Here is an 11,706-nt window from a genome sequence, read left to right on the forward strand (position 1 = left end):
ATTCATTCAATGAACAGCCTAGCACCTTCCCTCTCTGCCCCTCCCCCACAGACTCTTCGGGGGGCCTTAGAAGAAGCTGATTTGGACCTTGGGATTCCCGGCAGCTCCCTCTAGCCGAAAGCCTTCAGAGTAATTCTTGTGGGGCTCAGGGTCAAATTCGCACTCTCTGTCCTGGTGTCTGGGGTTCCACTGGAACTGGCCTTCATATCATCACAGACCTCCCTTCAACCCTCTTCAGGCTCAGCTTCTCACCACCATCTGCCCTTTCTCACCTCAGGTCCTTGGAGCTTGTGCCCTGCGAGGACCCCCATCCGGCTGTTCTTCCTTCCCTAGAACTTCAAGGTCTTCAGTGACCACTTAATCTGCAGCACCCCACTAACTAGGACTTTCTCTCCACCTCATTTGTCCTGCTGTGTTTTCTTCACAGAACTTGCCACCAGAAGACTCTTGCTTTTCATTTCCTTGTTCAGTGTCCCTTCCCTACCTTGTCTGTCTTGGTCACTGCTGTATCCCCCCAGCTCTTGGCATAGTGCCTGGGTGAAGGGAGACACTTGTTCCTATTTGTGGGTGAATTCCAGAAAAACATACGCCGACCAAGCCCTTGTGGTCCTGACAGGCTTATGAGACAGATACGGAGCAATTGTCACTTGAAAGTGCCTTCTCTACTAAACTTGTACAAGAAGCATGTAGTAGAGGGCTCCCAAAACTCCCAAGACCTTTCCTGATGCACAGTCTCAGTCTTGTTCCCTCTTACTTCTTCTTGAAGTGAGAGCCTGGGTCTTACTGAACAGTATGCCTTGTATCCTTCCCAGAGGTCCTTGCTAGCAGAGGTGACCTTCCAGGGTCTCTGAGGTCAAGGCTGCTGAGATGACTCACTCAGGTTGTCAGGGAGGCATGGATCCCAGGGTCCTGAACTCCCAGCCCTGTGTCCTTTGGTAATAACAATAAGAGGTACCATGAACAGCATTTCCAAAATGGCAGCTTTAGGCTAAGTCCTTCAGAGCGTTAGTTCAACTTCATGATAATCCTATCATGTTGATACTATGATGGTCTTATTTCAAAGATGGCAACTATCTACTTTTTAGGTTGATTGGGAGGATTAAGTGAGGTAATGCAGACTTAGTACAGTGCTTGGCACATACTAAGCACTCAATGAGTGCTTATGATTATATGACAAGGATAGATGATATATATGTCAATATATAGATATCAAATATATCAACGTTATCGATGGTAGACAAGACAAAGTTTTCCTTAGTGGTGGTAGCAACTTAAACTGCAGCCAGCAAAGAGTGAGAGTTCCAGGTGTTCTGTATCCTAGCTGACACGTTCATCAACAGTCAGGGGATACAGAAATTTGGTATGTTCATTCAGTAGAATACTGCACAGCAGTACAAAGGCCAGACCATTGAAACCTGCAGCAAGAGGAATCATGGGGAGCACAAGAAGTCAGACAGAAAGTATTACTGTGTGATTCCATTTATTTGAAGTTTCAGAAAACGCAGAACTATAGTGACTGGTCACAAGATTTCTGGAGTGGGGTTAAAAACTAGGAGGGCACCAAGGGAGCTTCTAGGCACTACCTATGTTTTATATCTTGATCTGAGTACACGGTTGTGTACATAAAAATACCCAGTTATGGTATATGCACTTTATTGAACATATATTTTAAAAAATAAGAATTATTTTTCAAAAAACATCATTTAAAACAAACTCAGACTTTAATAATCCCTGCCCACTTAGAAATTTCCAGTTTGGAAGGGAGGCAGCTAAATGGGCAGTTGTGATACAGAGTGGTAGGGCTGGGATGGGAAACTTCTAGGGTCTAGAAACACATGGAGTGGTGGCAGGAGAGAGTATCCAACCTATACTTGGATGCCGGGAAGGCTGCATGGAGGAAGCATCAGCTAGGCCAGAAGGATGAATGGGTTTGGCAGAGATGATAGAAAGGATACGTCAGTAGAAACAGCCTGCCACAAAGCTTGGAGTCTCTGGAAGGTACTAATGGCCACTTGTCTGGGGTAGCTCCCCTTTGGCTGTTTGGTTTCATTTCATTTTATGCCAGCCTGCATCAGGGTCAGAGTTTCCAAGCATTGGCTCAGCCTTGAGGAAGACCGTAGATGGAACTAGGAAACCAGCTGCTGGGTAGGGAGGGTAGCACCTTGCTTCCACAATGATACTTTGGGAAAGTTCCTTGACTTGTTTGTACCTCAATTTCCTCATCTGTAAATGGGGGTGATTCTACTTATCCTAACCTCCATGGTTGGTGTGAGGCACAAATGTAGTAATAACCATAATGCATTTGCTGTAGTATCCAGTACATAGTAAGTGTTCAGCATGTGTTCACAGTCATTATGATTCATAAAGTAGTTTGGGGGCATTAGTGTAGCTTCGTACATGGTAAGAACAGCAGCCAGGATGGAAGGATTAAGAAGAAGTAAGTCCTTCTGTGAAGTCCTTCTGAGATAAGATTCCTTAACCTGAGGCCCCCAGATAGCCTTCAGTGGCCCCGGGAAACTGCCTGCTGACAGTGTTGGCTCATTGTTTGCACTTGGGCCCCTGGTGCAGAACGTTCAGCAGTTCCTTAAAGGCTTCTGTAGGAAGTTAAGGAGTGCTGGAGTGTGTTGATCAAGGAAGGGGTGGGCTGTGTCCAGAAGCAGAGCTGGCCCAGGCCTTGCTATCAGGCAGAGCTGGGCACATGTGGCTACTTGGCTGAGCTATAGGAGGTAGGGAGGGGCATCTCGGAACACACATCTCAGCTACACATAGGAACCCCAGAAAAAGGGGGGTCAAACTGGCTGCACCAGTGTGAGCTGTGAGGTAGGGCCCAGGCAGGATGAGCAGGACCCAGTGCCAGGGAACCTGAGTGTGGGAAGGCCCCGGGGGCTTGGCTCCTGCCCTCTCTCAGGTGTGGAAATCTGTCTGCACAGGCTTGCCAGGTCAGCCCAAGTCCAGGGCCCCAGCGCATGCTCTCCAAACATAGGGGTCGTGGTTCAGAATAAGCTCACGCTGTTAGGGACTCCAGGGGGGAGAGTGGCAAACCAGTGAGTGGTCCCATAACCCTCTTTTACTCTGGGGATTAAGTGCAGTCACACTTCTTCAGACAGAGGTTGTAATCAGTTTAGAAGTCCCAGTGAAAAGGAAAATTGACCTTTAAACTTAGTACACGATAAAGCCATGGTGGCAGCTGACATTTATGTATTCTGTGCTAAGCTCAGGGTTCCCAAGGACAGAAACTAATTAGAAGATACTTCGGGGACCGGGAGTGTCTGATCAGGTTGGGGGTGTGGGGGTCAGTTAAGCAACAACAAGCCCCTGTCCCCCTTCAGCATGGGCTAAGACACAAGCGTTCTTTGTTCTCGGTCAGACCACCATATTCCCAGATTTCACTCAAACCTCCCCATCTCCGCTTCTCCCTTGTGGGATATTTTCCTCCAAGCACTGCACTCCACTCTTTGATAGGGGGGAGGCTTGGCCAATCAGAGAACCACAGTCCTGACCGTGTGATTGGTTCAGGGGTGGGCACATGACCTAAGCTGGACCACTAAAAATCTCCTGGAGTTGCTAAACTGCCCGGAATTGGGTCTGGAACCAGGAAGGCCTCTTGCCACTCAGGGTGACCTTCCTTAGAAGGGGGTGTCTTAGGAGTAGAGGGAATCAGAGCCAGAGGTAAGGGGAGGCAGCCTTCTGGTTCATCAAGCTCCTGGGTCCAGTCCAGCCCAAGACCAGGCCACTAGGAACTTTACAGATGCTGGAGCCAACAATTTTCATGTACTCACTTAGCCTGTTGAGGTTGGGTCCCCCATCCTTGGCAACCAGGAGAGTCTTGGGTGTTAAAGTGTGCATGAAAGGGTGATAGACGGTCCTACTATGTCCATTTGTGGCCACCAGAGAGCCTCCCAGTGCTCGCCTGGACCCACCAGGACTGCTCTGTAATATCATAAGTCCATACTGGCATGGCTGGTGGGCTCATGGCCCTGGGAGTGCCAGGCCTGGCTCTCTGTCTCAATTCCCCAGGAATCCTGACTTCCCAGGCAACATCCCTCAACCACTAGCTTACGTCAACCACATAAGAATCCACTTCTTAATCAGCCTGGCAGCCTCGGGATCCCCTGGGGCCTGCCCCCCACCAAGTGCCAGTGGGCCTGGGGTGCACTGCCTTGACCCTGGCCTCCAAGAGCTCCCAAGAACACTTCACACCTTCTGGGGGCCAGGAGTCATTAAGTGAGCAGGACTCAGTCCAAATGTGAGTGAACAGAGGTCACAAACCCATGGACTCGCCTGTAGGATATTAGCAAAGAAGTTGAATTCCTGTACATAGGAGGGCTCCTGACTCGCTGAGCAGTAGGATGGCTTGGCAAACTGGGCTTACATCTGCTCAGGGCAACAGCAGGCAGCTGACCTGGGGGATGGAGGTGAAGGGGGAGACAAGGGGGTCAGCTTCGCCCTATGCCTTTATTCCTTTATGTGTCAACCTGGCCGCATTAGTTCTCTGACCTTGGGACCCCCACCACCCAGGAATTCAGAGTTGAGTAGTGGGGTCTTGGATGAGGGAGGGTGTCAGGTGAGGGAGGGTCAGCATTACATAAACAAGAAGAAAAGAAAAAGGTCCTAAGGAGGGGGTGGACCGGAAGTAACGCAGGCCCAGAGCCTGAAGATTCCCCAGAGCCAGCACAGGGTCTGGACTGAAAATTTTGCAGAATAAATAAGTGGGTGAATGGATAGGGGCAAAGGTGAGAGGCACAGAAAGTGTTTCCCAGATGGTGACGGGAAGCTGAGGAGGATGGGCGCACGGAATGGGGCGCATTCTTGTGCTGAGGCCCTTGCGGCTGGCTGGGGCTGCGCCGTCCCCCGCCCCCACCCCACCGTCTCTCTCCTGCTCTGTTTGAGAGCCTCTCCGCCCTCAACCTTCCACTACACATTATATTTCCTTATCTGTTTGAAAAGAAAAACCTCCTCTAAGTGGAAAGCCAGCATCCCCAGCCCCGAATTGAAAGGAAGCCATTAAGGGTGTGAAACTATAGAACAGAGGCAGGCCAGGGCCCCGAGGCCCGAGAGCTCCTTCTCTTTAAAAGAAGAGATGATGGTCTAATTCCACTCTGTGAGGAACGGGGGCAGCTGGATTTGTAGAGACCGAAAGCAGAAGGGTGGTTGCTGGGGCAGGAGAGAGGGGAACGGGGAGTTTTGAATGGGTACAGAGTTTCAGTTTTGCAAGATGGAAAATTTCTGAAGACGGATAGTAGTAAAGGGTACGACAGCGTGAGAGTACATAATGCCACGGAATGGAACTCTTAAGTGAAGATGGTACCTTTTATGGCATGTGTGTTTTGCCACAATTTTTAGGAAAGGAGACTGAGAAACAGCAGCCAGGTGTCCGCCATCTCAGCTTCAAAAGGAGCCTTTCTCCTCGATGAAGCAGAACACGTGAGAGTAAGTTGAAAAGGGAATGACTCACTCCCGGTATGATGTGTGTGGGCTATTATTTAAAACAAACGCGGCCCACTGTGGTCAGAGTAAGAAAGGGGCTGACTACGGGGCAGAGGTGTAAGCAGGTAAGAGGGACAGCCCCCCTGCCATAAGGGCTTGTGGCCCACATCCTACAGAGCTGGAGCAGTTGGGGCTGGTGCCCGGGCCACGCTGGGAGGCATGGGTCTCGGCTGCTGGGTTCCAGCTCAGTGTGGTCTCAGAGAAGACCTCTCCCCTCCCTGTGGGTCAGCTTTCTCCCCTGGCCCAGAGGGGGATGAAGAGGGTGTGTGTGGTGGGCCTGGCTGGCTCAGTCAGTTAAGCCTCTGCTTCGGGCTCAGATCTCAGGGTCCTGGAATCGAGGTCTACGTTGGGTTCTTATCTAGCACAGAGTCTGCTTCTCCTTCTGCCTCTCCCCTTACTCATGCTCACACACTGTCTCTCAAATAAATAAATAAATAAATAAATAAAATCTTAAAAGAAAACAAAAACAACAACAAAAAAAGGTGCATGTGAGGCTGAACTGAGTTTGGCCATGGCAGAGTACTTGGGTCGGCTCAGTGCCCATGGACTAGCCGTCCTGGATGGCTGTCTTCCCAGGGTTTCCTGGATCTCATAAAGAGTCCCCTAGCTTGATTCAGATCGGGGAGGGGGGGCGGGGGTCAGTGAACTCCGTGTCCCGTGGGACATTTGACCCAGTTCCCTGTTTTCACATCCTTCAAGACGTCAGATAAGAGAATTGGTGATTGTACCGTTCTGCTGAGCCCACAAGGTATGGGCGTATAGCTGGTGCTCATTAAGTGTCTGTTAAATGGTTACAGGGATGAATTCTGTTCTAGGGGTATGAAGGTTGAACCAAGCATCTTGTCTTCAAGATGCTCAGATCCGGTGGAAGAGAAGAGAAGCCCGTCCTTCGTTACCAAGCAGCGAGAGCAATGCAGGCGGAGGAAGCACCTGGCGGCAGACGTCCTCATCCAGCCCAGGGAGAGGAGAGGGTGGGGAAGAGAAGGGTCACCGAAACTGCCTTTGCCAAGGACACCAGTGCCCCCCATCTCACCAGCTCCCCTGGGCTCTCTTCAGGGTTCTTTTCCTGGCCCTGTCAGGAGTGCTGGCCATGGTGGCCCCGTCCCTGTTCCCGAGGACACCACTGCAGTCTCCTGGTTGGTCCTCTTCCTCCTTCACCTGCACTTCAGTGATGGACTGGTTTGTCCACACGCCCTCCTCCCTTAAGTGGTCTTTTCTTTCTACTTTCTGCCCACTTGATATATCTATTTGCCCGTCTTTTGGACCTCTCGGCATAAGACGCCCACCGGTGGATTGTGGGTTCCCCAGCCTGTCCCACTGTCCTCTCCATCTGGGCCGCCATTCACTCAGTTGCTCAAGGCACAAACCTGGTTTTTGTTGCTTTCTCCCTCTCCTCATCCTCTGTACTGCGTGCATCAGCAAGGCCCAGACTCTCTGCCCTCCAGATAGTTCCAGTCTGTCTCTTGTCCCTTTTCTGTCCTGCCCTGGAGGGAGCCACAGTCTGCTGCCTGCACAGGTGTATCCTGTCCTGAACTGCTTTCCCAGGCTCTTCCCCACCAGAATGTCTTTGTCACCAAACAGCCAGAATCATCTCTTTTCCCTAAAAGATAATTGACTTGCGTGAGTCCAATCAAACCTGCCCCTTCTGGAAACCATATTACAGTTTCGCGCTGATTGCAAATAGTCACATTGCACGAGTGCCAGGCCCTGCCCGACTTAACTTCTGCCGCAGCCCTCTGGTCCTGGGGTCCTGGGCACGTACCCTCCACTCTCTGGGCTCCAGCCTTTCTCTGACACGCTGTGGGCTCGGCTTCTGGGGTGTGTTTGCACCTGTTCACCGGCTCCCTGCTCCCCCCTCCTTCTCAGGGGCCAACTCAGGCTGCAGCCGCTCCTCCCAGAGGAGGCCTTGCCGGCCACCTGCCTACATCAGGGTCTCTCTGGCGGGGCTCGCTGCTTTCTCTCGGCAGCCTGATTTGTTTTTGTTTTTGTCTTTGTTTTTTAACTATAAACATGACAAACATACACTGGAGAAATGATAGTACACCTCATATACTTATCCTACAGATTTAATACTAAAGATTTTGTCCTATTTGTTTCGTGGACCTTGTGGCTCTTTTTTTTTTTTTTTTTTCTTTGCTAAAAGATTTTAAGGCAGATTCCAAACATTGTCATTTCATTTTTACATGTCTGAGTATGCATCTCTAAAAGTGTGGCCATATTCTTCCATAACTACAATGCTAGTAGGACACCTAACAGAATGAACAATTCTTGGTAGCATTTAATACTCAATCTACAGCCTCTTCGGTTCTACATTTGCTGCAGAAGGCAGCTCAGTCTCCTGCAGAATCACGTTGCTTCCTGCATTTGTCCCTTTTGCTTCTCCACGGAGTCGTTTGACTTGTTCCTCTCTCCCCTGTAGTCCTGTCTGAGGAAGCCAGCTCTCCTAGCTGATTAGGTTCATGTCCATCAGTGATGCTGTGTGCGAGGCTGTGTGCTCCAGACCCCATGTGCCTGGCCGTCCACTCTTGTAAGGCTGGGACTGATCAGTGGGGTCAGGTGGTGACAGCCTTCTCTGTCCATAATACCATCTCAGCTCTCATCTCTTAGTTTCATCCATTCATATTGTTTCCTGAATCAGTTATTTGATTAGGGTCTGCAAAATGGCGATTTTGTATTTCCTTCATTTCTTCCAAATTAGAGGCATGCATAACCAGGGGGATGGTGTGTGAGAGCCCTCGGCCCTGATGCAGGCGATAGGGGAATGCATTGTCTGTAAAGAACTTAAAAAAAAGAGAAATGGACTAAGAGTCATCTTAGTCACATCATTCCCACAGCCTTGCCATTCCAAACAATGTCTGGGATGGAATACTGCTCCTCCCCAGGCCCCAGGACCCCTGCTTCACCCTGGCCTCGACGCACCTCTATTCAGTCTACTCACTGGAATCTTCTTTAAAGTAATATTCTATATCAATTAGGGTTATTTGGTTGCCCTGCAATGTGGCTACTATGGTGGCATGAACGCTTAATTCTGTCTTTTTAATTAAGCCCCATATTTTTATTCTTCATTGCATGTCCTGGAAGTGACAGTCGTCAGGTCTGTCTGGGGCTGAGTGGAGGTGGGAAAGGAAAGCACAGAGGCCGAAGTAGACTCGGGCAGGAGCACAGGGAGCACACTCTGTGTCATGCTTCATGAGGAGCTGGACCCTATCCTGGGGGCTGTGGGGCCGTAAGATCTCTGTGCTCGGCCCTACTTGGCCATGACCTCCTGGAGAGAGCCCGCCCTCCACAGGAGGCACACATAATTCTGGAGACTTGGCCATGGTCTCAGGCAGCACCCGCCTCCTCCCTCCCTCTCTAATTGCTCTGTTTTCCTCCCACTTCACAAGTGGGTTGGCTAGTAACACCGACGTCTGTTTTATACACATATAGATAGTCAGCAAACACAAAATGTGTGGTAAGCTATGTTCCATCTTTATGTTATTAACACACAAAAGCAAGAAAGCTCCAAGTTAGAGCATCTGCAATTCAGCCCAATGTGCAGCAAGCCATATGGCGAAAACATGGGACGGAAGGCAACAGAAGTGCATTATCTCTGCCTTCGTCTGAAGAGCTGCCTCTTCAGCCCAAGCCAGGGCCATGGACTCCTCCAGCCTGCATGTCCCGGTTGAGGCCAGCTCGCTTCCATCCATCCATCTATCCATCCATTTCATTCATTCATTCATTCATTCATTCATTCATCAAATATTCTTTGAATTCCTATCATGGACCAGGAAGTGTTCCCTCACCATGACAGAGGAACCAAGACAGGCAGAGGTCTGTCCTCAGGGAGGGAGAAGGAGTCAGGACATAGGTAAGCAAAACACATGAGAAAGACACGATGATCACCTCCAGTTATGAGAACTCCTGAAAAGTAACAGGGCAATGGGATAGGAAGTGGAGCAGAGGCTTGTCACTAAGGATAAGGTGACTGCAGGAAGACGTTTCTCAGGAGGAGGCAATAGAGCCAAGCTCTGAAGCATGATGAAAATCCAGCAAGAATTGCTGTGAAGAAAGTATCCCAGGCAGAGGGAACAGTATGTGCAAAGGCCCTGAGGTGGGAATGAACTAGCGCTTTAGTGGAACTGCTAGAAGGCTGGAGTAGAGTGAGTGAGGGAGAGTGGGACAAGACAACAAGATAGCTGGGAGATGGGCAGTAGGGAGTTACAGGCTTGTAGGGAGTTTTGAGTTTTACTCTGGTGCTATTAGAAGACCTTGAAGGGTTTGAAGCAGGAGAGTAACTCCTCTGATTTACCTGTTTATGGATCACTCTGCAGCTGAGGGGCGTGTGGATGGGGAAGCAGTCATATCCTAGTGTCTAAGAGGCTGGTCACTCAAGCCAGGGAAGATGGCATCTTGGCCAAAGTGGGGACAAGGTGGAGGTGGACACAGAGGTCAGATGTGTTTGCAAATAGAGTGAGGGAGGGCTGCCCATGGCCTGTTAAGAATGCAGACCTGTGACCTTTGGTCCATGATGGCTGACAGCACAGCTTCCCTGCTCTCTGCAGGTGAGGAGCCCCATGTGTGTCACTCCCCATGGAAGGCCTGGCTTTTCTTTCCTGTCCCTTCACCTCCATGGTCATAAGCATTGTGACACGTCACTGGCATTCTCCTGCCAGGTGGAAGTGTAGAGAGAGGAAGTCACTGCCTAGGATCACACAGGACAAGAGGCACCTCAGGAGGACTCTTCTCCATAGACTGCATGAAGCTTTGGGGTGTTAGTCAGCATCCACCTGAGTATCCCTCATCCCGGCTGGCAGAGGAGGGTAGTTCCACCCATACCAGCAACAACACACATTCCCTCGTAGCCCACAGCAAGTGGCAGGGCTTTCCAACTTCGTTGTGAGAGCACCCTGTTGGCTTCTCCTAGAATAGTGGGAAACTGCACATGGCAGTGTGCAGACCCCAGAAGCAGAGTGGAGCATGTGGGAGGCAAGGAAGGACTGCCGAGAAGCCATGACTAAGGACAGGGGAGTGTAGAAGTAGGAGTGGGAAGAGGGCCCTGGAGTGGATGTGGCCCAAGGGCTGTCCTGCTTTGGCCAGAGTGACCAGGCCTTTCTATCTCTGCCTCCATCAGCCACTGTGTGGCAGCATGTGGCCCTGGCAAGGCTGAGGCAGTCCAGGAAGGCTGGCAGCTGGAGGCTGAGTGCTGGTGGCACCCCAGCAGCCGGGGCACTAGCACCTCCTACAGGGGGCCTTGGGGGCTGCGTCTCCATGTCCACCGCAGTCCATCCCACTAACTCAGCCATGACCCATTTATAAACCAGCAGTTGGGGTTGTGCTAACGTGACATAGGGTTCTCCGAAAGCAGGAATAGCCAAAGGCCCAAGGCCATGAGCTGACAGCTCTGAAACTCGGAAGGGGCTCCCTTTATAGGCCACCAGCCCCTGGAGAAAGACACATGTCCTATCCTCTCCATCTAGACAGGTTAGTATCACACAGCCCTGTGTTCATCCAATCTGTTCCTTAATGTCCTTTAGAAACATGCACTGTGTGTCTCTCCAGTGCTCAGGCTGGGAGGAGCAGAGACTCCCAACTGTCCTTCCCTGTGGAGTCCACAGGTTTGGGGGACACCAATCGAATGCCCACACAGAGGAGCTCATCATGAGTACTGGCAACAGCAGACGCTTCCTGTTTTCACGTGTTAAATCATGTCTCAGCAAGGTTGAGGACTAAGGCCATGCCGTCCCCAAACGCCCGATTCTGGGTTAGGGTTAGCTTCACTTCTAGTCATGACACAGCCATGGAGAGGTCATGGGCAGCCCTCAAGGTCACCAGCAAGGACACAGTAGAGTGCACAGGTGTGCTCTGAGATCAGGACCTGTTCTTTGGAACCTGATCTGGACTGGGGAGGGGGCGTGGGGAGGAGGTCACGAATGGTGCCCCTTGAGGAGTAGATGCTAGTGCGGATGGGGAAGGGATGAGAAGGAGTGACAGAGACGGGAGGCGTTGGAGTGGAAGGAAGGTCTTGGAAGAGGCCCTGGGATTGCCGAGACTGAGGCTCATCTGGGGAACTGGGAAGCGGCTGGGGTGCTGGGACTTGCAGGCTGGGGGCACAGCCCACAATGAGCCCCTCCTTCTTCATCCTGAGAGCCACAGAGGCCACCTTGTTGCTTTCCACCTTGGAAAGACTCCTCAAGCTGCCTCGTGGAGCACGGGCTCCTGGGTGGCCAGGTGCTGGAG

This window comes from Mustela putorius, unplaced genomic scaffold, assembly GCF_011764305.1.
Source record: "Mustela putorius furo isolate JIRA1106 unplaced genomic scaffold, ASM1176430v1.1 tig00000174_pilon_pilon_pilon, whole genome shotgun sequence".
Taxonomy (NCBI): domain Eukaryota; kingdom Metazoa; phylum Chordata; class Mammalia; order Carnivora; family Mustelidae; genus Mustela; species Mustela putorius.